Below are 27,156 nucleotides of genomic sequence, written 5' to 3'. Positions count from 1 at the left end.
GGTGAGATTATTATACTTTATAATCTAAACCCAATCTAAATAAAATAATAAAATTATGCTACACATTCACCCACGCACTCACACGAGAATCACACACAAAAATAGATTGCAGACTGTTGAGGAGTAGATTTGTGGTTGGATTAGAGTCCCGACAAATAAAAAATTAGTATACAGTCTGTGTGGTAGGGTGATTCCGTTGTCTTCCAGCTGAGGTAGCGTTCTTGAAGTCTTTGGCTGGTAGAAATGCACTTTGTGGCTGGACTACCTGATTCAGGGTTATCTTGGAGGCGGAAATATAGGTGGCTTTTTTCCCCTGGTGTCTTTGTCTTGGATCCAGCAACCGGCAGCTCGGCTTCACATGCCCCACCAGGCTTTCTGGAGAGAGAGGGAGAGAGAGAGAGAAAGAAAGAGAGACAGCTCTTCTGTCTTCTGTCCAGAATGAGTCACTGGCTTGTCTGCCTTTTCCAAGGGAAACTCCCAGCTTTCACAGCGATGGACAAATGGTCACATGGCTGCCTCTGGGCATTCTCTCGAACTTTCTAATGAGATTTGAGTTTAGGAATTTCAGTCTCTCAGGATGTTAATATTTAAACATCTGGGAGGGTTGGCCCTTTCAATGTTAATGGCCCAGGATGACTTAGAATGACTTACTAATGAAAGCAATCGCCAGTTGTTCAATCAATAGAGCAAATCATTGTTTTGGGTACAAGATTCATCTCACATGTGCCTCCTTTTTGATGCCTTGGAATGTGCAAGGTGTTCAAAGGTAAATTGCAGTGGCCATCTTGGCTGCCAGATTTTTAAAAAGTTAACTGTAGATTTCCAGCCCTTTTTGTTTCATTAAAAGTTTAATGTAGTTTTCCAATTGATGCAGTAAAAAATCCTGCTTTGGCATAGCAAAATTTCTTAATAGTAAGTAATAAGAAACTGTTTTCACTGGCAGGCAGACTGGTAACAAGTGGATACAGATGTAAGATGGTTGGCAAGGAAGATGAGGACATTTTTTTTAAACTGTATGTTATTATTGTCAGGAAGGCATTGCCTGAATAGTTAGTGGAAGCAGATTCAATAGAATATTAAAATGGGAATTAATGCAATAGTTCATAGCATGATAAAACACAGAAGGAGGCCATTCAGCCCATTGTGCCAGTGTCAGAACTTTGGTAGACATCTCCAAATAGTCCCACTGCCCTGCTCTTTCTCCATGGAGAGAAACTTATGAGGTTGCAAGCACTGTATGATTCTGTTCAAACAACAATGGAAAGCATCCTTCACCAATGTATGAGAAGTTGAATATAATTTCTTTGCCTTGCACTGCACAAATGCAAACCATAAAACAGAAAGAGTAATTTACCTTACATTGCAAACATACCCCATAAAAAGAACCACAAAATAGTAACACTTACTTTGTAAGTGTAAGTACTTTGGGGCGGCAGAGTGGCGAGCACCGCAGCCTCACAGCTCCAGCAACCCGGGTTCGATTCTGGGTACTGCCTGTGTGGAGTTTGCAAGTGCTCCCTGTGACCGCGTGGGTTTTTGCCGGGTGCTCCGGTTTCCTCCCACAGCCAAAGACTTGCAGGTTGATCGGTTCATTGGCCATTATAAATTGCCCTCAGTATAGGTAGGGGAATTAAGGGAAGGTGGGGATGTGAGAGGGTAATGGGATTAATGCAGCATTAGTATAAATGGGTGGTTGATGGTCGGCACAGACTCGGTGGGCTGAAGGGCCTGTTTCAGTGCTGTATCTCTAAATAAATAAAATTAAATTTGGAGATAGGATGCATTATTGATCATTTGGAAGATAAGGTTGATGATAAGGCACAGGGAACCGATGCCATGAAGTTCCTGCTCCCAGTCTGCTGGAATTGTAAAGTTTAATGCTTTGATTAATATCCACTGATCAGAGTTCACTGTGCTTGTTTCCTTAAGCCTATGGGTGGGGCTTAAGAGTTGATGAAACTGAAACTAATGAGTCAGGTGGAAGGTTCTAGTCAAACAGAGATTGTGTTCTGAAAGACTTTGTACTGAAACCTTGTAAGTGCTGAGATATTTTAAAGTACAGTAAATAAACTTGTTTTTGATTTAGAACTAGTGTCATATCTGCATTGTTCTGAGATAAATCAGATATATAAAATATCCAGCAAACCAGCGAATACATAGCAGGCATTACTTCACAGGTATTGTGATGGAAATCCTCATCTTGGTAACCTCTCCCGCTTGAACACTCCACCCTTGTCTCTGACCAATTCTACATCCCTTTCACTTTGCCCCACCATTGGCGGCCATGGTTGAGGCCAGAGGTTTGGAAGGTGCCATTGAAGAAGTTTCAGCAAGTTGCCACAGTGCATCATTTAGATGGTAAACTCTGTAGCCACAGTGTGCGAGTGATGGAGGGAGTGGATGTTTAAGATGTTGGATGGGGTGCTGGTCAAGCAGATTTTATGATTCTATGTTTGCGTTGTTCTGTATTTGGCATGAATTGGCATTCAATTAGCAATCTCACTCTGAGGGTTGCAAGCACAGATGTGGAAAAATGTCCCAGTCCAAAGGTAGCCCATATCACTGAGATAGAGTAAAGGGAGTTTTACACTACATCTAAAGAGTCTGCATCCGATCCAAGAGTATCAGATGCTGAAATTTCTAACTGGGCAGGGCAAATCATGGAAAATTGCGGGAAACCATTTCCTGATATGTGCTATGGTGGTTGAGGCTATACAACAGGACCGTATCTTAATCTTTTTCCTCAAGTGTGAAAAATTATGAGGATTTTATTCCCTGCTCTATCATCAGTTGTTAAGAGCAAAACTCACATGAAAAGGAAGGAGAAAATAGGAAGGGTCAGATTTCCAACTGCACGCTCTTGATGGGGAAGAGGTGTTGCTGAAGCGCATGATTGGAAAATTTACCCACTATGAACCTAGAAATGACTGTGGGCATTCTTAGGGCTGAATTTTGTGATCTTGTCGCAGATCCTGGTGGCAGACCTGGAAGTGGGCACTGTCCCCACTGGTCACATGTGCAGCTGACCCACCACGATCATACGGCAGGCGACCACTTTAAATAATGGAGGCACAGGACCCATCCAATCATGCAATGGGGATGGGATTCAAGTCGCCGAATACGGCATAAGAAGACTATGGACGAGATGCTGGCGCCATATTTAAAGCCTGCCAGCGCTGCTGATTTAGACTCATTTGCGGTTTTCCGGTTTGTGTAGGAACTCCCAGCCACCCACCCTCAGTGAAAGACCCTGCAGTAGGGCAGAGGCAAGACACAGGGTGACCCCATGGTTTGGTGATACCTCCTTCCAGATTCTCCTTTAAGCTGCAGGGGAAAGGCGGGAGGTCCTCTTTCCCAGCGATGGCAAGAAAAGATCCTCTTGCCTGACCAAGCAAGCCTGGATGGAGATCGCAGAGGAAGTCAGCAGCCATGGGGTCACCCCCAAAACATGGGCCCGGTGCCGCAAGAGAGTCAACGACCTCCTTCGTTCTGCCAAGGTGACTGCTCCATACCTCTCTCCTTTTTAGGGATTGAATGTGGCTATGCAGGAGGAAGTGGAACATAGGGAGGGAGACACCACAAAGGCGCTAGAAAAGGTGTGAAGCATCACCTTATCCTGCCAGATGCATGGCTGCATCTCGGCCACAGGCCACCCTCTTTCATAGCTCACCCCCATTAACTTCCCTGAGAGCTGGCATGTGGATGAACTATATAGGAAAGCCCAGCAGGGGATGAGGGCTTACAATTAACAAAACTGTCCTGTGGAGCACTCTGCAAAGTATGACTATCTCCCTCTTTCCACTTGCAGGACAACAGGGTGCATAACAACAGGGAGACATCCTGGACTGGAGGAGGAATACCAGACATCTGGCCTCTCTCGACAGCTGAGGAGGAGGTACTGGAATTCACAGGCAACCAGGGTGGCCGCTCAATACAGCTCACAGTGGGACTGGAGTCTCTGCTCAAGAGAGTGAGGATTGTCTTCAAACGTCAAACAGTTCACTTCTGGAGTTCCTCATCATGCATGGTTGGCATGATGAGATCTGCACAGCCTAACACACACATGTTCATGTTCTATCATACAGGTCAGCGTCTGCAGCAGACTCCAGCAGAAGGGGGAGATCATTCAACCACTGAGGAGAAGTGGCACTCAGATGATGCACCGATCCATGTCTCTCCTGCACCTTCCACCAGTGCAGATACCTTCACCTTGGTGGATTTCCCCTTGGTTGTAGAATCAGGGTCACAAGCTGGTGAGAGCACCACACACGTGCCCGAGCAGCTGGCGGAGGCTGAGACAGTCGAGGCCTCTGACAGTCGGAGGACTGTGAGTGTCCAGGCCCATGCTGAGCCTTTGTCATTGACAGCACAAGGCATGCTGCAGTTGCAGAGGGAGATAAGACAACATCTGACGGACCTGCCAGTTGCCTTACACAGCCTTGAGAGGACGATAGAGGAGTCCATCCATGCAATGAGTGCTTCCATGTCTCAGAGGTGTGAGGTTGACGATCCTCATGGAGAACCAGATCCCACAGATGCATGCAGACCTGCACACCATTGCCTTGACCATGAGGTCAATGCAGCAGTAGCAAGGTGAGAGAAGGATAAGACCCCTAGAGTCTTCTCCAGGGCCTCGTCCTTCTCTGGTCAGCAGGGAGGTTCAAGGGTAGCCTTGAAAAGGAGGAGGAGAGGCTGACCTCCACAGCTGGGGCTCCCCTCAGGGAAACTCTGAGTGTGGACAGTGGCTGCTTAGCCCCTCCACCAGTGAGCCCAGCTCCAGTAGCTGTGATGCCTCAGGAGGGTCCTGCACCTGTGCAGGAAACCCTCATGCAACTGGGGCCTTCTAGACCTCAGGCAGCCAGAGGACGGCCGCCGAAGTCTTCACAGACCAAAGGGCAATGTGATCAGCAGCCTGCCTCCAGTCCAGCTGCTAGTGCAGGGGTCACACCTCATAGAAACGCTCAAATACATAACGAAAGCCACCTCTTGGGATTTCACGGATGTTTTATCTTATAAAGTTTTTTATTATTACAGTTAACTTTCATTGTGGAAAATGATTATTATATCATGCTTCAAACGTGAGATGCTAACTTCACCCTTCCCCCTCATTGGGCTGCCAGTGCAGTCTCAGCCTTCATTTAGTAGTTAGTGTCGCCCATGGGCTATAACGCGTGGTTCCACTATGCACGGAACACAAATGCGGCACAGTGGCGCAGTGGTTAGCACCGCATCTCACAGCTCCAGGGACCCGGGTTCAATTCTGGGTACTGCCTGTGTGGAGTTTGCAAGTTCTCCCTGTGTCTGCGTGGGTTTTCTCCGGGTGCTCCGGTTTCCTCCCACATGCCAAAGACTTGCAGGTTGATAGGTAAATTGGCCATTATAAATTTCCCCTAGTATAGGTAGGTGGAAGGGAAATATAGGGATAGGTGGGGATGTGGTAGGAATATGGGATTAGTGTAGGATTAGTATAAATGGGTGGTTGATGGTCGGCACAGACTCGGTGGGCCGAAGGGCCTGTTTCAGTGCTGTATCTCTAAACTAAACTAAACTAAAGGTAGGAGGCGACAGACTGCATGCATTGAGGTGAGACTTTATTGATTTTACTCTGAGAGGCCATCATGGTGGCTGGAAGCGGGTAATTATGAGACTGTCTCTTGTCTCCTTGGCTCATTGCTCAATGTGCCTGGCCTCTGGTGCAAGGGCTTCAACATCCAGTGCTGCCTGCTCACCAGCCTCCTCTGTTTTCTCCACGTCAGTTAAGGAGCATCATTCAGTCATGTCCGTCTATTCAAGGCCTCCCTCCTCTGCAGTGCTAGATTGTGCACAGCACAGCAGACCACCACGATACGCGAGACCTACACTGGGGTACACTGTAGGGCTCCACTAGATTGATCCAGGCGGAATTTCATCTTCAGCAGCCCAATGGGCTGCTCGATGGTCGCTCGGCTGAAACTGTGGCAAGTGTTGTACCTCTCCTTCACTGCAGTGCGAGCATTCCTCACAAGTGTCAGTCGTCTTCAATGGGTAGCCCTTCTCCCTGAGAATCTATCCCTGAAGGTGAGCGGGAGGCTGGAAAAGCTGTGGCACCTGGGACTGTCAAAGTATGTCGGCGTCATGGCTGCTTCCCGGGAAGCGGGCACACACCTGCAGGAAATGCTTTCGGTGGTCGCAGACCAGTTGAACATTGATGAAATGGAAGCCTTTCTTATTGATGAAGGCATTTGGTTGGTCCGTTAGAGCCTTGATGGCCACATGCATGCAATCTATCACATCTTGACCCGGGGAAATCCAGCGATGGCCCGGAATCCAATGTCCTTCTCGGCCTGACTATCAGGGTTGGTCCGGTAGCACACATAGTCACCGGCCCTCTTGAACAGGGCATTGGTCACCTCCTTGATGCAATGGTGGGCTGCTGCCTGGGGCATACTACACATGTCTCCAGGGGATCCTTAGAATGATCGAGATGTGTAAATGTTGAGTGCTACAGTGATCTTCAGGGCCACTGGCATAGGGTGACCACTGAATCCCATAGGCTGCAACTCGTCCTGCAGCATGACGCATAAGTCAGTGACGGCCTCCCTGGAGAAATGTTGCCTTCGCTGACAATGCCACTCGGACATTTGAATGTGGCTGATTCGAGTCTAGTACACTCTCTGGCCTCCAGAGCGCTGTCCTTGCAGAGATGAACCTGCCTCAGCAGTTTTCCCTTTGCTAATCCCCTAGTTGTCTCGTTAATGGCCTTCAGTGCCCACCCGTGCTGATAACCGACGCTCTCACCCAGCAGCATGGCCACCGACCCTCTTACCTGAGACCAAGCCCCCCTGTGCATTCCACCCGAGATGAAGACCACTCATGCAGAGCACACTGTACTGTAGTCTGACAACGGCATCTGTTCCCCCCTCTTCCTATAGGCAGTGCTGGTCATGGCTGTCCACATGAGGGCCGCCCGTCATCCACTTATTTCCAAGCCCCCCATTGATTTGCAATCAATTACATGCTAATGTATTAAAACCAACTGTTGTACAATTTAAATGGCATTCCCGTCGCCCTGGGCCGGTGAGGACGCCTTGGTGCTTTTCTGCCGCTGACTAAATCCGAAACCAATATGATTCTCCGCCAACGCCCCTCCCCACATCCCCCCACCCCCTCCCCATCGCCCCCCCCGCCTCCATTCCAGTTCCAAGCTGCCTCACTAAATTCAGCCCTTTGTGCACAAATGCTTAACATGCTCTTATGAACTCCTTTGAGTTTTTCTTCCAATGGAGCCCATTGAGGGAAAGGCAATAAATTCCAACCCACTGCCCACATCCCGTGAATGAACAATAAGAAAAAAAATTAACCCATTTAATGCCTCGAATAAAATACTGACAAAGGGCTGTGTTACCAATATGTTAAACATTTAGTAGCTAATATCACATTCTCAGCAATGCTATTGTTAGGCAAAGATATTAAAGGGATACAGAACCAAGACAAGGTAGATGTAGTTGAGATGCACATTAGCCATGATCTAAATGAATGACGAAACAGGCTCGAGGGGTTGAATTTCCTGCTCCTGCTCCTATTTACCTGCGAGACAACAGTCTGATTTACCTAACAGTAGATTGAACCACAGAATAGAAATATAAACCTGCCAGTCATTTCAGCACCAACGCATTTAAAAGATGAAATATGTCAGCGTTAATTTGGCCCTGGTCCTTCTTATCACAGTGTTTTCCATGTTCTGGCTGACTCTACTGCTGGTTTATATAATCCAGATTTATTTTGATTTAATATAACTTGATTATAGGATCTAATAAATATTATTTCCCAAGCACCCCTTTGCTTGCATCTAATGCCTGGAATGATTCACTGCCAAACTACTGTATAATGCTAATCAATAGCAACCATAGTATGAACAGAATGATATTCAAGCTTACTGGCTTCCAGGCACAGAAGGGTGGGTTGGTATTGACTGTGAATCTGTTGACGTCTGAGAGGACAAGTCTCAGCGAGCAGTGGAGATGGAGAATGCAAGCTACGCGAAAGAGGAAAATGGAATGCAATGACATATACGGCATGTGGGGAAATGATAAAGGAACGTGAGCTATGTTGGCAAGAGATAGGAATGGTAACAACGAATAGAAAGAAAGAAAGACTTGTATTTATAGAGTGCAACCTCAGGAAGTTCCAAAACGCTTTACAGCCAATGATGTACTTCTGAAGCATATTCAACAGATATCATAGCAATCACAGGTACATGTTATGCAATTTGAAATGATAGATGCCCTGTCAGTTGAAGATTGACTTGGAGGTGCCACTTTGTAACTTACTAAATTATCTCAGTCAGAATCAGCTTTTGAATTCCCTTAAAAAGCTTCAGGTCAGAAATTAGATTCCATCATGGGCTTGCTGCAGTGTTCCAGTGAACATCAACGCAAGCTCGAGGAACAGCATCTCATTTACCTATTAGGCACACTACAGCCTGCCGGACTGAACATTGAGTTCAATAATTTCAGAGCATGACGGGCCCCCCATTTTACTTTTACTTTTAGTTATTTTTTTATTTTTTTATTTTTTTTGTGTTTATTTTATTTTATTTATCTTAGTTTGTTCAGTTTGCCTACCCACTTTTTTTACATATTTGTACTTGTGGCTGCTTAGTTTTCAGTCCATTAACACCCTATCTATACTAATGCTTTGTCTTTCAACACACCATTAACATATTGTTTGCCTTTGCTCCATGACCTTCTGGTCAGCTGTTCTGTGACCTTGTCCTATCAACACCATCTCCTTTGTTATCTCTTGCCCCACCCCCGCTTTACTTGCTTAAACCTTTCACATTTCTAATATTTGCCAGTTCTGAAGAAGGGTCACTGATCTGAAACGTTAACTCTGCTTTTCTCTCCACAGATGCTGCCAGACCTGCTGAGTATTTCCAGCATTTCTTGTTTTTATTTCAGATTTTCAGCATCCACAGTATTTTGCTTCTATTCTTTTATCTTGTTCCACTCATGTTTTAAGACCTACCCCGAGAATGGTTAGATTCTAGAACGGCTACCACAATGAATGGATGAGGCGAATAGCAGCGAAGATACATTTCAGGGGAAGATGGATAGGCACATGAGGGAGAGCGGAATAAAAGGATATGCTGATAGGGTGAGATGAGGTCAGGTGGAAGGAGGCTCGTGAGTTGGCTAAACACTGATCTAGACTAGCTGGGCCAAGTTGGCCTGTCTCTGTGCTGTAATTCTATGTGATACCTCCTTCACCAAGCTGTTGGCCACCTAAACTTTTTTCATAACTCAAGCGTCGGTAAAGCGTAGCTGAATACAAGGACCAGGGCGCTGGGGAGAACTCCCCTCCTCTTCCTCAAAGTAGCACTGTGGGATCTTTTACTTCCACTCGAAAGGGCAGATAGGGTCTCAGTTTCACACTTCATCTGATAAATGGCAACTCCTACAGTACAGCACTCCCTCAGCACTGGCACTGGATTGTCAGCGGGGGAACCAAACCCACCGAGAAAGAATTCCGTATACAGCATGTCATGAGCTTCTTTGTGTTATCCTAAGCAACACAATGAGGTACGCCGATTCCAGTTCCTTGAAGATCTCGAGAAGGTTTATTAACAGTTAAACTAGTACATACAATACAGAGTAAACTAGAAACAGAACATTTGTCCAGGGTGCACAGTGAGGGTGCGGATTGACGATGGCTTCTAGTCACATTACTAAGTACTGGCACTTAGTTCATTAGCATACTGAGTTCTTAAAGGGACATCACTCTTAAAGTGATCATACAACACCCCCTTTCTTTCCAAAGGTAAGTCTCTTATGCTACAAGTAAAAACACATAAAACTGGATAATATGCAGGAATAGAGATTATAACATTTACAAGTATGAAAATAGAATTGTGAAATATATGAGTGCAGAAGGTTTGAGAGTCCACATATTGTTTCGTTGGTTTGACAACTCTTACAAACCTTGTTCCAGTATAAACTTCCGGAGAAGTGGATTTCATCCTTGGCTGTTCTTGGCTTGCACACATGATGTCAATGTGTTGGTTGTTGGCCTGTTGTTCTGTCACTGCATGTCGGTCATGCATTACCTTCATACTCCCTTGAGTTTCAAGCAGTGTCTCCTGCACCTCAGAGAATATGCATCTAACCCAATGCCAATTTTGGTGAAGTTTCTCTCTCTCTGCATTCAGTTTCTGTTGCTCTGCCTACAGCCTGCTAACATACTCTGTTGCTTTTTTCAGGTTGCCTACTTTTGAGGCCTTGTCATTCTTGAAGAGCCAGCAGACAATGCTTCAACTCATTCCTCCTCAGTCTCTTCAGGACATTGTGTGTCCTTCGCTTCTCCTCATCCTCTGCATCTGAAGGCCTGGGGCTCAAGGACGAGAACTTGTTGGGGGAGGGGTATTTGGCCTTGTGGAGGCACCTGTCTATTCTGGCTCGTTTTGGTGCTGGTGGCTCTCTAGAGAGCAGAGGTGAGGGCGCAGCATTTTTTGTTTATTCATTTATGGGATGTGGGTGTTGCTGGCTAGGCCAGCATTGATTGCCCATCCCTAATTGCCCTTGAGAAGGTGGTGGTGAGCTGCCTTCTTGAACCGCTGCCGTCCATGTGAGGTAGGTACACCCACGGGGCCATTAGGAAGGGAGTTCCAGGACTTTGACCCAGCAACGGTGAAGGAACGGCAAGATAGTTCCAAGTCAGGATGGTGTGTGACTTGGAGGGGAACTTGCAGATGGTGGGATTCCCATGAATTTGCTGCCCTTGTCCTTCTAGTTGGTAGAGGTTGCGGGTTTGGAAGGTGCTGTCTAAGGAGCCTTGGTGCATTGCTGCAGTGCATCTTGTAGATGGTACACACTGCTGCCACTGTGTGTCGGTGGTGATGGGAGTGAATGTTTGTGGATGGTGTGACAATCAAGCGGGCTACTTTGTCCTGGATGGTGTTGAGCTTCTTGATTGTTGATGGAGCTGCACCCATCCAGCCAAGTGGAGAGCATTCCATCACACTCCTGGCATAGAAACATAGAAACATAGAAAATAGGAGCAGGAGGAGGCCATTCGGCCCTTCAAGCCTGCTCCACCATTCATTATGATCATGGCTGATCATCCAACTCAGTAATCTGTTCCCGCTTTCGCCCCAGATCCTTTGATGACTTTTGCCCCAACAGCTATATCTAACTCCTTCTTGAAAGCATAAAATGTTTTGGCCTCAACTGCTTTCTGTGGTACCGAATTCCACAGGCTCACCACTCTCTGTGTGGAGACATTTCTCCTCATCTCAGTCCTGAAAGATTTACCCTGTATCCTTGGACTATAACCCCTGGTTCTGGACTCCCTCAACATCGGGAACATCCTTCCTGCATCTACCCTGTCAAATCCTGTTATAATTTTATAGGTTTCTGTGAGATCCCCCTTCACTCTTCTGAACTCCAGCAAATATAATCCTAACCGACTCAATCTCTCCTCATATGTCAGTCCGCCATCACAGGAATAAGTCTGGTAAACCTTCGCTTGACTTCCTATATAGCAAGAACATCCTTCCTCAGATAAGGAGACCAAAAAGCACAGTATTCCAGGTGTGGCCTTACCAAGGCCCTGTATAATTGCAGCAAGACATCCCTGCTCCTGTACTCGAATCCTCTCGCTATGAAGGCCAACATACCATTTGCCTTTTTTACCGCCTGTTGCACCTCCATGCTTACCTTCAGTGACTGATGTACAAGAATACCCAGGTCTCGTTGCATATTCCCCTCTCACAGTTTATCGCCGTTCAGATAATAATCTGCCTTCCTGTTTTTGCTACCAAAGTGAATAACCTCATATTTATCCACATTATACTGCATCTGCCATGCATTAGCCCACTCACTCAACTTGTCCAAATCACCCTGAAGCCTCTCTGCATCCTCCTCACAACTCACCCTCCCACCCAGTTTTGTGTCATTGCAAATTTGTAGATATTACATTTAGTTCCCTCATATAAATCATTCATACATATTGTGAATAGTTGGGGTCCTAGCACCGATCCCTGCGGTACCCCACTAGTCACTGCCTGCTATTTGGAAAAAGACCCATTTATTCCAACTCTTTGTTTCCTGTCTGCCAACCAATTTTCTATCCATTGCAATACACTGCCCCCAATCCCATGCGCTTTAATTTTACACGCTAATCTCTTATGTGTGACTTTATTGAAAGCCTTCTGAAAGTCCAAATAAACCACATCCACTGGCTCCCCCTCATCAACTCCACTAGTTACATCTTCGAAGAATTTTAGTAGGTTTGTCAAGCATGATTTCCCTTTCGTAAATCTATGCTGACTCTGTCCGATTCTACCACTGTTTTCCAAGTGCTCTGCCATAAAATCTTTGATAATGGACTCTAGAATTTTCCCCACTACCGACGTCAGGCTGACTGGTCTATAATCCCATGCTTTCTCTCTACCTCCCTTTTTAAATAGTGGGGTTACATTAGCTGCCCTCCAATCTGTAGGAACTGTTCCAGAGTCTATAGAATCTTGAAAGATGACCACCAATGCATCCACAATTTCTAGGGCCACTTCCTTAAGTACTCTGGGATGTAGATTATCAGGCCCTGGGGATTTATCAGCCTTCAATCCCATCAATTTCCCTAACACCATTTCTCTACTAATACTGATTTCCTTCAGTTCCTCCCTCTCACTAACCCCTGTGTTCCCCAACATTTCTGCTATGCTATTTGTATCCTCCTTTGTGAAGACAGAACCAAAGTATGCATTTAGTTGGTCAGCCATTTCTTTGTTCCCCATAATAAATTCCTCTGTTTCTAACTGTAAAGGACCTACATTTGTCTTCACCAATCTTTTTCTCTTCACATACCGAAGGAGACTTTTACAGTCAGTTTTTATGTTCCCTGAAAGCTTACTCTATTTATCCCTTCTGAATCAATCCCTTGGTCCTCCTTTGCTGAATTCTAACCTGCTCCCAATCCTCAGGTCTGTTGTTTTTTCTGGATCATTTGTATGCCTCTTCCTTGGATCTAATGCTGTCTCTAATTTTCCTTGTAAGCCATGGTTTGGCTACCTTTCCCATTTTACTTTTGCGCCAGACAGGAATAAAGAATTGTAGCAGTTCATCCATGCGCTCTTTGAATGTTTGCCACTGCCTATCCACCATCATCCCTTTAAGTAACATTTCCCAATCCATTATAGCCAACTCGCGCCTCATACCTTTGTAGTTTCCTTTATTAAGATTCAGGACCCTTGTCTCAGAATCAGCTACATCAATCTCCATCTTGATGAAGAATTCTATCATATTGTGGCCGCTCATCCCCAAGGGGTCTCGCAGAACTAGATTATCAATGTTTCCTCTCTCATTACACAATACCCAGTCTAGGGTGGCCTGTTCTCTAGTTGGTTCCTCAACGTATTGGTCCAGAAAACCATCATGTATACACTCCATGAATTCCTCCTCTATGATATTGTGACTAATTTGATCTTCCCAATCTATATGGAGATTAAAGTCACCCATAATTACAGATGTTACTTTATCGCATGCGTCTCTAATTTCCTGTTTAATGCCATTCCCAACATCACCACTACGGTTTTGGGATCTATATACAACCCCCACTAACGTTTTTGCCCCTGAGTGTTTCTCAGCTCTACCCATACAGATTCCACATCGTCAGAGCTAATATCTTTCCTCACTATTGCGATAATTTCCTCTTTAACCAGCAATGCAACTCCACCGCCTTTTACTTTTTGTCTGTCCTTCCTGAATACTGAATACCCCTGGATGTTCATTTCCCATCCCTGGTCACCTTGCAGCCATGTCTCTGTAATCCCGACTATATCATTCCCGTTTACATCTATTTGCGCGATTAATTCATCCACTTTATTGCGAAGGCTACATACGTTAAGGCACAAAGCCTTAAGGCTTGTCTTTTTAACATAACCTGTCCCCTTCCCACTATTTTTCACTATAGCCCTGTTTGATTCTGGCCCTTGATTTCTCTGCCTATCACTTTTCTTATTCCCCTTACTGTCTTTTGTTCTTGTCCTTGATCCCCCCTCCTCTGACTCCTTGCAAAGGTTCCCACTCCCCTGCCATTTTAGTTTGAACCATCCGCAACCAATCTAGCAAATAGTCCCCCTAGCACATCAGCCCGGTCTTGCCCAGGTGTAACCCGTGCAGTTTGTACTTGTCCCACCTCCCCCAAAATTGGTCCCAATGTCCCAGGAATCTAAAACCTTCCCCCTCACACCATCTCTTCACCCACGTATTCATCCGATATATGCTGCTATTTCTACTCTGACGAGCACATGGCACTGGTAGTAATCCTGAGATCACTACCTTTGAGGTTCTACTTTTCAACTTACTTCCTAACTCCCTATATTCTGCTTTTAGGACCTCATCCCTTTTTTTACCCACGTCTTTTGTACCAATGTGTACCACGACCACTGGCTGTTCACCCTCCCCCTTCAGAATGTCCTGTAACCGCTCTGAGACATCCTTGACCCTAGCACCAGGGAGGCATCCTGGAGTCTCTTTTGCGGCCACAGAAACGCCTATCTATTCCCCTTACAATTGAATCCCCTATAACTATTGCATTCCCACACTTTTTATTCCTCTCCTGTGCAGCGGAGCCAACCGTGGTGCGATGAATTGGGCTGTTGCTGCTTTCCCCTGAGAGGCCATCCCCCCCAACAGTATCCAAAGCAGTATCTCTGTTTTGCAGGGGAATAGCCACAGGAGATTCCTGCAGTGCCTGCCTAGTCCTCTTGCTCTGTCTGGTGGTCACCCATTCCCTTCCTGGCTGTGGAGTCTGAGCCTGCAGTGTGACCACCTCTCTATATGTGCTATCCACGATACTCTCCGCCTTGTGGATGCTCCACAGTGTCCCCGCCGCTGCTCCAGCTCTGAAACCTGGGTTTCCAGGAGCTGCAGTTGGAGACACATCTTGCACACATGCTGGCCCCGGGCACTGGAATTGTTCCTGGCTTCCCGTATAGGCACGAGGAGCAAATCACGGCTTTGAGCTCTCCTGCCATGACTTACCCATTAAATTAAACCTTTTGGAAGATGCTTCATATCAAATAATAACAATTACTCTCGGGCCCTTCTTCCCTGGTCCTCGTTATGACAGAACTCCCTAAAAAACACTACTTACTATATATGATGTGTACCTTGATTTGACCTGACTTGTGCCTTGTAGATGGTGGACAGGCTTTGGGGAGTCAGGAGGTGAGTTACTCGTCGCAGGATTCATAGTCTCTGACCTGCTCTTGTGGCCATGGTATTTATATGGCTACTCTAGTTCAGTTTCTGGTCAATGGTAGCTCCTAGGATGTTGATAGTGGGAGATTCAGCGATGGTCATGCCATTGAATGTCAAGGGGAGATGGTTAGATTCTCACTTGTTGGAAATGGTCATTGCCTCGCACTTGTGTGGCGCGAATGTTACTTGCCACTTCTCAGCGCAAGCCTGGATATTGTCCAGGTCTTGCTGTATTTCTGCACTGAGGAGTCGCAAATGGTGCTGAACGTTGTGCAATCATCAGTGAACATCCTCACTTCTGACCTTATGATTGAAGGAAGGTCATTGATGAAACAGCTGAAGATGGTTGGGCCGAATTACCCTGAGGAACTCCTGCAGTGATGTCCTGGAGTTCAGATGATTGACCTCCAACAACCACAACCATCTTCCTTTGTGTTAGGTATGACTCCAACCAATGGAGAGTTTTCTCCCTGATTCACATTGACTTCAGTTTTGCTATGGCTCCTTGATGCCATATTCGGTCAAATGCTGCCTTGATGTCAAGGGCAGTCACTCTCACCTCACCTATTGAGTTCAGCTCTTTTGTCCATGTTTGAACCAAGGCTGTAATGAGGTCAGGAGCTGAGTGGCCTTGGTGGAACCCAAGCTGAGCGTCACTGAGCAGGTTATTGCTAAGCAAGTGCCACTTGATAGCACTGTTGATGACACCTTCCATCACTTTACTGATAATTGAGAGTAGACTGATGGAGCGGTAATTGATCAGGTTGGACTTGTCCTGCTTTTTGTTTACAGGACATACTTGGGCACTTTTCCACATTGCACGGCAGATGCCAGTGTTGTAGCTGTACTGGAACAGCTTGGCTAGGGGCGCGGCAAAGTTCTGGAGCACAGGGTCTTCAGTATTATTGCCGGAATATAATGAGAGCCCAGAGCCTTTGCAGTATCCACTGCCTTCAGTCATTTCTTGCTATCACGTGGAGTGAATCGAATTGGCTGAAGTCTGGCATCTGTGATGCTGGGGACTTCAGGAGAAGGCCGAGATGGATCATCAACTCGGCACTTCTGGCTGAGGTTTGTTGCAAATGCCTTATCTTTCACACTGATATTCTGGGCTCCCCCATCACTGAGGATGGGAATATTTGCATAGTTGTGCTTTTGCTGCATTTCCAGACTGCACCATTTGATGCTGGCCAGGGTCTGCAAGTGGGTTTTGATCCTCAGTGCTCCTCATTGCCAGCCTTTGCTTCTCAATGGTTACAACATCAATCTCTTCTGAGTCACTGGAGTGCGAAGAAACACGGCCTGTCGACAAAAAACTTTCATGATCTGAATTTGGATCATCATTCTATTGGTGTGGTGTCTCTGAGAAGAGGCTGATACTCTCCGAACCAGAACCACTGAGATCCTGGAAGAACTGTGACTCAAATCTCGGACATCAGGGGGCTGGACATGAGGAGTGCGTCCTCTCTGAGGTGCAGTACGGCACCGCCTTTGAATTCTCCTCTGGCGTCAGACCTGTCTGGGTACACATGTTGTAAGTCCTGGACTGACTCAATGTGGGCACCCTTGGTCTCTTCTGCTATAATCGGTATCTTGGTGATCTTGTGGATAGTCACAATGTTTGAGGTCCTTACACGCTGGCAGTCCTACCACGGCTGGTCTGCTCATGTCTACCAGGTAAAATATTTGTGGTTTCCGACTTGCCACAGTTGCACTGCATTGTTAGCATGCCACTGAAAGGGATGGGTGACCCGTTGTATGCAGTTAACTTTGCAGTTGTCACTTTTATCATTAATTTCCAATTACCCCAAGTTCAGGATTCAGACTGGTTGGATATTTGCTCTCGCTCCTGTGTCAGTCTCAGTCCTGAGTGTATGTTTACCAACTTTCTTTCGGCACATGATATTAATAGCAGCAAAAGTTTCCGGTTGTTGACTTCATCAACACAATGAGCTGGGTTTTAATAGCTTGCCACTGATCCCAACAGCGAGTTTCCAGATCTGCACGGCGTAAGCGAGAGACGTGCACCGCAGTACCACCGTGATATTTCGCTCAGTGGCTCATTAACATGGAGGGGGCGTAATGCCCACCCCTGATGATATAGTGGGGATGGGCACTCCATCCCCAGCAACAGTGTCCGGTAACATTGCCATTTTTAAAGGGCTTCAAACCCTGACATTTACATTTTTAAAGTGAAATACAGCTGTGTTTTCAATTTTCACAATCAAAAAACAACTGAAGCCCCTCTTCCAGCTCACCTCTCCCCCCCCCCCCCCCCCCCACCACCACCCATGACCTAACAAGTTTTGAATTTCCCTCTCCCCTCAAAACACTGTTTTGCCGATCCCGACCTTTCACTCCCAAACGTACAGGTCTTTGCCCTTCAACACCATCCCATCATCCCCTTCGCCAACTGAAACAGTTTCCCCACTCCCCCCCTCTCCCCCCCGCCCCCAACCACTGAAAATTTCACTCCATTCCCCTCCCCACCAGTGTTCAGCCTCAGATCTCCTAACAGAGATCCAAAGGCGTGGGACTTTCGGCCACCAGCCGGAATATCGGCGTAGGACAACAGTCGTGGAAAGATAGGTCATTATTCCTTTTTTATGATTTATTTAAATATGTTAATGAGGTTTTTTTCACCAGAGGTGGGGGTGGGGGCCTGCCCTGAGGCCTCACTTCCGCCGCGAAAATGGGGCGGTGCCTTCCCATTGTCAAGGCCTGTGGTGGGCCGATCCCCAAAGAATTTTCCGGGCTCCCCCACCACAACCCCCAACATCGGGGAGGGCTGGTAAAATTCAGCCCAATGTGTCAGGTTCACAATGTGAAATGTCTACTTATCTTCCGGCTGAGAATCGCTCCACTCTGAGTCTTGTCTCAGGTCGATTTCACTGTGGACTTTTTGTATCGGCTTGCCTATACACAGGTCTCTGGTGATGCCCTTGCTGCTGTTGCCACTTTGCTGTGCCTGGCATCTGTTCTTGAAATGTAGGACCAGTTTGTGGTGAGTGGGGCAAACGACACTTACCACACCGCCTGCTTGCTTTTTGTGACCTGGTTACTGTGCTGATACTGTTGGCTGCACCTTATGCTTGCAGGTGCTGTTGTCCAACGACAATGGCTTCATATGTCCTTCCATCTTCTAGAAGTGCATAAATTGTGTGACTTTTCTTTTTCCCCAAGAGGTCTTTTTTTAATACTTCAGTAGTTGTTGAGACAATCACCAGCTCCATTATTCTCTCCGACAGCTCAGTTTCTGAAAAATTGCATTCGTTACCCTTACTAAGGCATCTACTGATGAATTGATCTGTTGATTCCTGTGGTTGTTACCTATTGGACATCGATTCCAGGTGATAAATTCTAAAATTCACCCTTACCCAGAAGCTGATCATCTGGCACTTACCATAATTTTTACAGGATCTTTCTGGTCCTCTTCAGATAAGCCAGAGGTATTGATTATGTATAACCCCTCATTTCCAACTGCTTTTTTTTTATTCATTCATGGGATGTGGGCGTCGTTGGCTAGGCCAGCATTTAGTGCCCTTCCCTAATTTCCCTTGAGAAGATGGTGGTGAGATGCCTTCTTGAATCACTGCAGTCCATGTGAGGTAGGTACCCACCCACAGTGCTGTTAGGAAGGGAGTTCCAGGATTTTGACCCAGCGACAATGAAGGAACGGCGATATAGTTCCAAGTCAGGATGGTGTGTGACTTGGAGGGGAACTTGCAGGTGGTGGTGTTCCCATGCATTTGCTGCCCTTGTCCTTCTAGGTGGTAGAGGTTGCGGGTTTGGAAGGTGCTGTCTAAGTAGCCTTGGTGTGTTGCTGCAGTGCATCTTGTAGATAGTACACACTGCTGCCACTGTGCGTCGGTGGTGGAGGGAATGAATGTTTGTAGATGGGGTGCCAATCAAGCGGGCTGCTTTGTCCTGGATGGTGTCGAGCTTCTTGAGTGTTGTTGGAGCTGCACCCATCCAGGCAAGTGGAGAGTATTCCATCACAGTCCTGACTTGTGCCTTGTAGATGGTGGACAGCCTTTTGGGAGTCAGGAGATGAGTTACTCGCCGCAGGATTCCTAGCTTCTGACCTGCTCTTGTAGCTATGGTATTTATATGGCTACTCCAGTTCAGTTTCTGGTCAATGGTAGCCCCTAGGATGTTGATAGTGGGGGATTCAGAGATGGTAATGCCATTGAATGTCAAGGGGAGATGGTAAGATTCTCTCTTGTTGGAGGGGTCATTGCGTGGCACCTTTGTGGCGCGAATATTACTTGCTACTTCTCAACCCAAGCCTGGATATTGTCCTGGTCTTGCTGCATTTCTACACGGACTGCTTCAGTATCTGAGGAATCGCAAATGGTGCTGAACATTGTGCAATCATCAGCGAACATCCCCACTTCTGACCATATGATTGACGGAAGGTCATTGATGAAGCAGCTTAAGATGGTTGGCTGGAGGACACTCCCCTGAGGAACTCCTGCAATGATGTCCTGGAGCTGAGATGATTGACTTCCAACAACCACAACCATTTGTGGTTCTTTTGTGCTTCCTTTGTGCTAGCTATGACTCCAACAAGTGGAGAATTTTCCCCCTGATTCCCATTGACTCCAATTTTGCTAGGGCTCCTTGATGCCATACTTGGTCAAATATTGCCTTGATGTCTGACTTGATGCTATCAGTATTTTCATAGCCTGCTTCTCTGGTTCTGCAGCCGCTTGATCTGTGAAGCATGACTGCATTCTTTGTTTAAAAAGTTTAAACTCAGATAGGTTATCAATGGCCTTCCAGTTCATGCTGGTAAATTTGATACCCATCCTTCTGCTGTTCTTTTGCTTTCTGTTCGATATTGAACTTTGTTCAGCACTGTGTGTGCCTTCAGCACTGGATGTATTATGACTTTTCTATTTGTGGCATGAATCTTGTTTTATTAACTCTGCACTGTTCCCCCTTTCAGAAATTATTTTCTTCAGGCTAGCAGCTTTGATGGATTGTAACAGGTGCTTGACAGTGTTCTCTGTATTTTCTCTTTCAGCACTTCACTTGCATGTTCGATAGGTACTTCAAGGGTTTTCCCCTTTGTTTTTTTTTTGCTCGAGTTTATTTATCTTCTTCACGCTTCACTGGTTTAATGATTTTTTTCAACTTGACTGCATTCATGGAGACTGTTGTGTTCGGGGTTTCCTGCATTTTTTTTGAACTGTTGGACTTTTTTTTTAGTTCATGCCCGTTTCACTTTTGGAAAATGAATTTTTAAAAAACCCTTCAAAGGCCTTTTTTAGCCAGAATTTCTCAATCATCGGCACAATGACTTACTTGATTGCTTGTTTTTCAGCCATGCTTCTGTTCTACAGAGCTTTTTTTTAGATTAGAGATACAGCACTGAAACAGGCCCTTCAGCCCACCGAGTCTGTGCCGAACATCAACCACCCATTTATACTAATCCTACATTCCCAACAAACATCCCCACCTGTCCCGACATTTCCCTACCACCTACCTATACTGGTGACAATTTATAATGGCCAATTTATAATGGTCTTTTGGCTTGTGGGAGGAAACCGGAGCACCCGGAGAAAACCCACGCAGACACAGGGAGAACTTGCAAACTCCACACAGGCAGTACCCAGAATCGAACCCGGGTCCCTGGAGCTGTGAGGCTGCGGTGCTGACCACTGCGCCACCGTGCCGCCCTAAGGTATGTAGCTTTCTTTCATTCTTTTCAGTTACTTGTTTTAAAGTTTCTTCACTTGTTTGCTGTTTTATCCCTGGTCTTCAAGCTTATATATTGTCTTTTCACCACTGCTGCCACCATATCATGAGTTTCTTTGTGTTACCTTAAACAACACAATGAGGTCCGTGAATTCCAGTTGCTTGACGATCTCTAGAAAGTTTTCTAACCACTAAACTAGTACATACATTTCAGAGAAAACTATATATAGAACCTTTGTCCAGGGTGTTACAGTTCAGAGTGACTATGGCTTCTAGTCACATGACTACATACTGGGTACTTAGCTCATTAGCATATTGAGTTCTTAAAGGGACATCACTCTTAAAATGATCATACAATACAGCATTCGCAGGAGTCTCCATTCGGAGCAGAATGTTCCTTTATTAAAGAATTACTACAGCGACAGCTTCATCGATGTTTACTGCATTAAGCCAACCTTGGTCCCTTGGCCTTTGGGAGGAGGACTTTGACTTGTGTGGGGCATTATTGACTAGCACTTCTCTGATGCTGAAACCTCTTGTTGCCAGTCAGGAGCACGATCTGTCTCTGTGGGGAGCTGCTGATAGTTCCAATTGACTGCGTGCTCACAAGGGATGCCGGGAACTGCCCTCAGTCACACTTTCTGTGACATTGATACTCAGCAGTGCAGCTTGGTTCAGAAAAAAGGCTAAACCATGTACCACAGACATATCAGGAGACGGAATGATGTTTGCATTCAGCTATGCTTCCGTATATAGAAGCATTAAAGGTCATACAATGAGATTTTCTGCTGCTTCTGTGATATGGTCCTTCCTTCAAAAAAATCTTAAAGACAGATTTGCACTCATTTTTAACCACTTGTGAGAATTTCCTGTGCAGAAGGAACACTTTGTAAAATGGCTCTTGCTATGTAACCTTAAAGTTGACTAAGAAGAACTTGCTCTAATTGTGGCTTGGGTGACATAGAATTTCATCAAATTTACAGCACAGAATCAGACCATTCAGCTCAACTGGTTTATGCCAGTGGTTATGCGCCACATGAGACTTCTCCCAACCTATTTCATCTAAGTTTATCAGCATAATCTTCTATTCCTTTCCCCCTCGTGTTTATCTAACTTCCCCTTAAACGCATCTATGCGATATGCCTCAACTACTCCCTGTGGTAGCAACTTACAGTCATCAAGCATAGCCTGAGGGATATAGCATAGATGCATAGGAGGGATTTCATCACAAGGATGACAATTTTAAATGCAGATGTTGCTGGACCTGGAGCCAGTATAGGGCAGCGAGCACAGGGATGATGGGTGAATGGGACTTGGTGTGAGAAGGGTGCAGGCAACAGAGATTTAGATGAGCTCAAGTTTATAGAGGGTGGAAGATAGGAGGCGGGCGAGGAGAGCATTGGAGTAGTCAACTCTGGAGGTAACAAAGATATGGATGAGGTTTTCAGCAGCAGATGATCTGAGCCGGGGTGAAAATGGGTGATATTACAGAGCTGGAGATAGGTGGACTTTTTTCTTTACATCTGAGATGTGGTCTTTCGAGGCACATATGCCTCCTGGCAAAAAGAAGCTGCTTCTCACCCAACAAAATTCTATTTTGAAATTCTTCAATAAGAAGGGTAGCAAGGATAATGCAGGAAATTATAGGCCGGTGAGCCTTACGTCAGTGGTATGGAAATTATTAGGGAGGATTCTTCGGGACAGGATTTACTCCCATTTGGAAACAAGCAAACTTATTAGCGAGAGGCAGCATGGTTTTGTGAAGGGGAGGTCGTGTCTTACTAATTTGATTGAGTTTTTTGAGGAAGTGACGAAGATGATTGATGACTAAAGGGCAGTGGATGTTATCTATATGGACTTCAGTAAAGCCTTTGACAAGATCCCTCATGGCAGACTGGTGCAAAAGGTGAAGTCACACGGGATCAGAGGTGAGATGGCAAGATGAATACAGAACAGGCTCAGTCATAGAAGACAGAGGGTAGCAGTGGAAGGGTGCTTTTCTGAATGGAGGGATGTGACTAGTGGTGTTCCGCAGGGATCAGTGCTGGGACCTTTGCTGTTTGTAGTATATATAAATGAATTGGAGGAAAATGTAGCTGGTCTGATCAGTAAGTTTGCGGATGACACAAAGGTTGGTGGAGTTGCGGATAGTGTTGAGGATTGTCAGAGGATACAGCAGGATATAGATCGGTTGGAGACTTGGGCGGAGAAATGGCAGATGGAGTTTAATTTGGACAAATGTGAGGTCATGCATTTTGGAAGGTCTAATGCAGGTGGGAAGTATACAGTAAATGGCAGAACCCTTAGGAGTATTGACAGGCAGAGAGATCTGGGCGTACAGGTCCACAGGTCATTGAAAGTGGCAACGCAGGTGGATGAGGTAGCCAAGAAGGCATACGGCATGCTTGCCTTCATTGCTCGGGGCATAGAGTATAAGAATTGGCAAGTCATGCTGCAGCTGTACAGAACTTTAGTTAGGCCACACTTAGAATATTGCGTGCAATTCTGGTCGCCACACTACCAGAAGGACGTGGAGGCTTTGGAGAAGGTACAGAAGAGGTTTACCAGGATGTTGCCTGGTCTGGAGGGCATTAGCTATGAGGAGAGGTTGGATAAACTCGGATTTTTTTCACTGGAACGACGGAGGTGGAGGGGCGACATGATAGAGGTTTACAAAGTTATGAATGGCATGGACAGAGTGGATAGTCAGAAGCTTTTTCCCAGGGTGGAAGAGTCAGTTACTAGGGGGCATAGGTTTAAGGTGCGAGGGGCAAAGTTTAGAGGGGATGTGCGAGGCAAGTTCTTTACACGGAGGGTGGTGTGTGCCTGGAACTTGCTGCCGGGGGAGGTGGTGGAAGCAGATACGATAGCGACGTTTAAGAGGCATCTTGACAAATACATGAATATGATGGGAATAGAGGGATACGGTCCCTGGAAGTGCAGAAGGTTTTAGTTTAGGCAGGCATCAAGATCGGCGCAGGCTTGGAGGGCTGAATGGCCTGTTCCTGTGCTGTACTGTTCTTTATTCTTATCAGTGGTAGAGCATCCTGCTGCACACAATTAGCTAACACCTCTGTAGATTTTCAGGACCAGAAATTAAAAGCCCGGAGATTGTACGATGAATAGAATACTTAAGTGCGTCAGAAATAACATGACTTTATTCATGACGCTCAGTTGCTAGTAAATCACAACTAACCTGCTCAATTACAGTTAAATAAAAAGTTTTTGTTTCAAGTCACATCAAATTCTGTTGCATGGACTCGATGGGCCAAATGGCCTCCTTCTATGCTCTAATGACTCTATCACTTTAAAAAAATCCCCTTTGTTTCGGAAAAAATAGTATTTATCCATTGATTTAGATCCAATTATGTGCTTTTTTCCCTTTATTTTAATTGCAAGGGAAAATCGAGATCAGTGATCACTGCTTGCCTTTCCTTCCTGCTGTATTAATATCTCTCAACAGCTCATCATTTAGCTTTCTTAATCCCATGTATGGCACCTTATGTTATCCCTTCGACTGAACTTCAGTGCTTCTTGCCTTTTCTCCTTAGGTGCAGTGTTTAAAATGTGCCCAGAGGCAAATCTGATCATAGATTGTGGGTAACATCACTTTCTGTGTCGAATTATGACTTTAAAGGACTATCTGAGCCTGCAAAGATATTTCTTTTTTTAACTGAAAAAGCCTTAGTGAAAGCTCAAGACAATTATGTTTGGTGCAAAAACAGCTAAGAGTTGGAGATGATCTGCACCTGCAAAGATAAAACACCAGGTTAATGTTTCTCTCAAAGGTCTCCACCCAAAATGTTAACTGTGCTTTTTATTTTACAATGGAGAGATGTGGATGAGCCTGTTGCATATTTCCAACACTTCCTGTTTTATTATGAATTTCCACCATTTTACAGGAGGGTTTTTTAATATTTTATTTATGTCTATCATACTCTGAAGACTTTGTTGAAAGACTGAGATAATAGCCCCATGGCTCTCATTCAGGACACCACGGAATGAAAGAGAAAATGAGACAGATTGTGAAGAATTGATTCGTAATATAAAGCTTGCGTGTTTAGTTATACATTAGAAATCTTGTATAGGTGCGCAATTCCTTTCCACAAACCTTACTTCCAGTTGTCAAGATTTCCATTGTAAATTGCTACTTCAACATTTCTCATTCAGTTTTGCTATGTCAATTGTCACAATCTAGTTGCAGGCTAAGTAGTGCTGTGGAGTGAGGTACTAAACTCTTTTCACCATATTCATTGCCATCTTCTGTTCATCAACTGACTGTGGGTAGCATCATGGACTATTTACTGATACCTATCCATCTGACCACTGGATCCTGCCCTAAGGCACTCGATTAGTGTCATCTGCGGCTCAGTCAGTAGCCCTTGCCCCTCTGAGACAAAAGGTTCAAAATCTCACCCCGCAGTCTTAAGCTTGCAAACTAGGCTGATGCTCCAGCGCAATAGTGAAGGAGGGTCGCACTGTTAGAAGTATCATCTTTCGGAGCACATGTTCAAGCAGGGCCTCCATGTGCCCCCACAGGTGGACAGAAAAAAGCCTGACATATTTAAGGAAGAGCAGGGGAGTTCTCTCTGGTGTACTGGCCAATATTTAACCCTCAACTAACATCACAAAAAATCCTGAGAATATTTGGTTATTATAATATTGCTGGTTGTGGGAGCTTGCTGTGTGCAAATTGGCTGCATATTTCCTATATTACAACAGTGACTATACTTCAATTGATGGTAATATGTTTGGTACGCAGACGCCTTGTTAATTCCATGGTATTGGATTCAAATCAGTGTTTATCAAGTGTGAGGCTCAATCACAGAGCTGAGTTATATTGGGGCCTGATTTTAACCCATTCAAATCCCACTCACTTGCACAGAATTAAAATCGGGTCCATATAATATCAGCTGCATCTTGCACCAAATTGGTCAACAAGGAGTTCTGCATATATTAACATATGATAGCACAAACTAAAGTAATAGCCCTGTTCTAATAATAAAACAATCAAGTTTTTTTTTTGTTCTTTCAAGTGATGTGGGCATCACTGGCCAGGCCAGCATTTATTGCCCATGTCTAGATGCCCTTGAGAAGGTGGTGGTGAGTCACCTTCTTGTACCGCTGCAGTCCATGTGGTGTAGGTACACCCACAGTGCTTTTAGGAAGAGAGTTCCAGGATTTTGACCCAGTGACAGTGAATGAACAGCCTTATAGTACCAAGTCAGGATGATGTGTGGCTAGGAGGGAAACTAGGTGGTGTTCCAATGCATCTACTGCCCTTGTTCTTCGAGGTGGTAGAGGTTATGGGTTTTGAAGGTTCTTTTGAAGGAGCCTTGGTGAGTTGCTGCAGTGTACCTTGTAGATGGTACACACTGCTGCCACTGTGCGCTGGTAGTGGAGGGAGTGAATGTTGAAGATGGTGGATGGGGTGTCAGTCAAGCAGGTTGCTTTGTCCTGGATGGTTAAGGTAATAATGTTTCCAGAGTTACCAGTGACTTAGCTCAAGTTTCATATTTCTTGCTTTGTGCCGTCAGGTAGTCATACATCATTGTTCATCATTGAAGATCTTTGCTATTGACACAATAGTCGCATCATAACTGTACCTTTAATGATGACACTTAAGAATTTACTGCTGCTGATATTAATGAGTAAATATTCAATGTCTCGCTGTCTGTTATTTTAGCAGACATTTATTTATTTAAAATGGGTTAATGCCTTGGTTAAAATGGCAGATAAAGGAATGTCATGGGTGCGTTAAGAAGTCAACTCTTGATATCATCAGCCATTGTTTCTTGATGTAAAGCAATTCAGATCAACTTATCAACAGAAGCAAAATACTGCAGGTGCAGGAAGTCTGAAATAAAAACAGAAAATGCTGGAAATACTCAGCAGGTCTGGCAGTGAAGAGAGAAACAGAGTTAACGTTTCAGGTCTGTGACCTGTCATCTGAACTGGAAGATGTTGGAGTTGAACAGCTTTAAAGCAAATGCAAAGTTGGGGAAAAGAGGGGCAGGAGAAGAACAAAGGGGAAGGTCTGTAATTGGGTGGAGGGCTACTTATTCATCTTCGTGTCCTTAAACTTGGGGAGAAGGTTTAAGGGTTACCATTCCTGAGTCAGCAGCTCATTAGTTATGTGGAGAGACTAAACAGACAGGGCAGAAAAGGTTAAACAGGAGATTAGATAGAAAATGAAGAGGGGTTTTGAGAGAGT

Source organism: Heterodontus francisci, chromosome 12 (assembly GCF_036365525.1).
Source record: "Heterodontus francisci isolate sHetFra1 chromosome 12, sHetFra1.hap1, whole genome shotgun sequence".
Taxonomy (NCBI): Eukaryota; Metazoa; Chordata; class Chondrichthyes; order Heterodontiformes; family Heterodontidae; genus Heterodontus; species Heterodontus francisci.
This window is presented reverse-complemented; position numbering follows the sequence as displayed.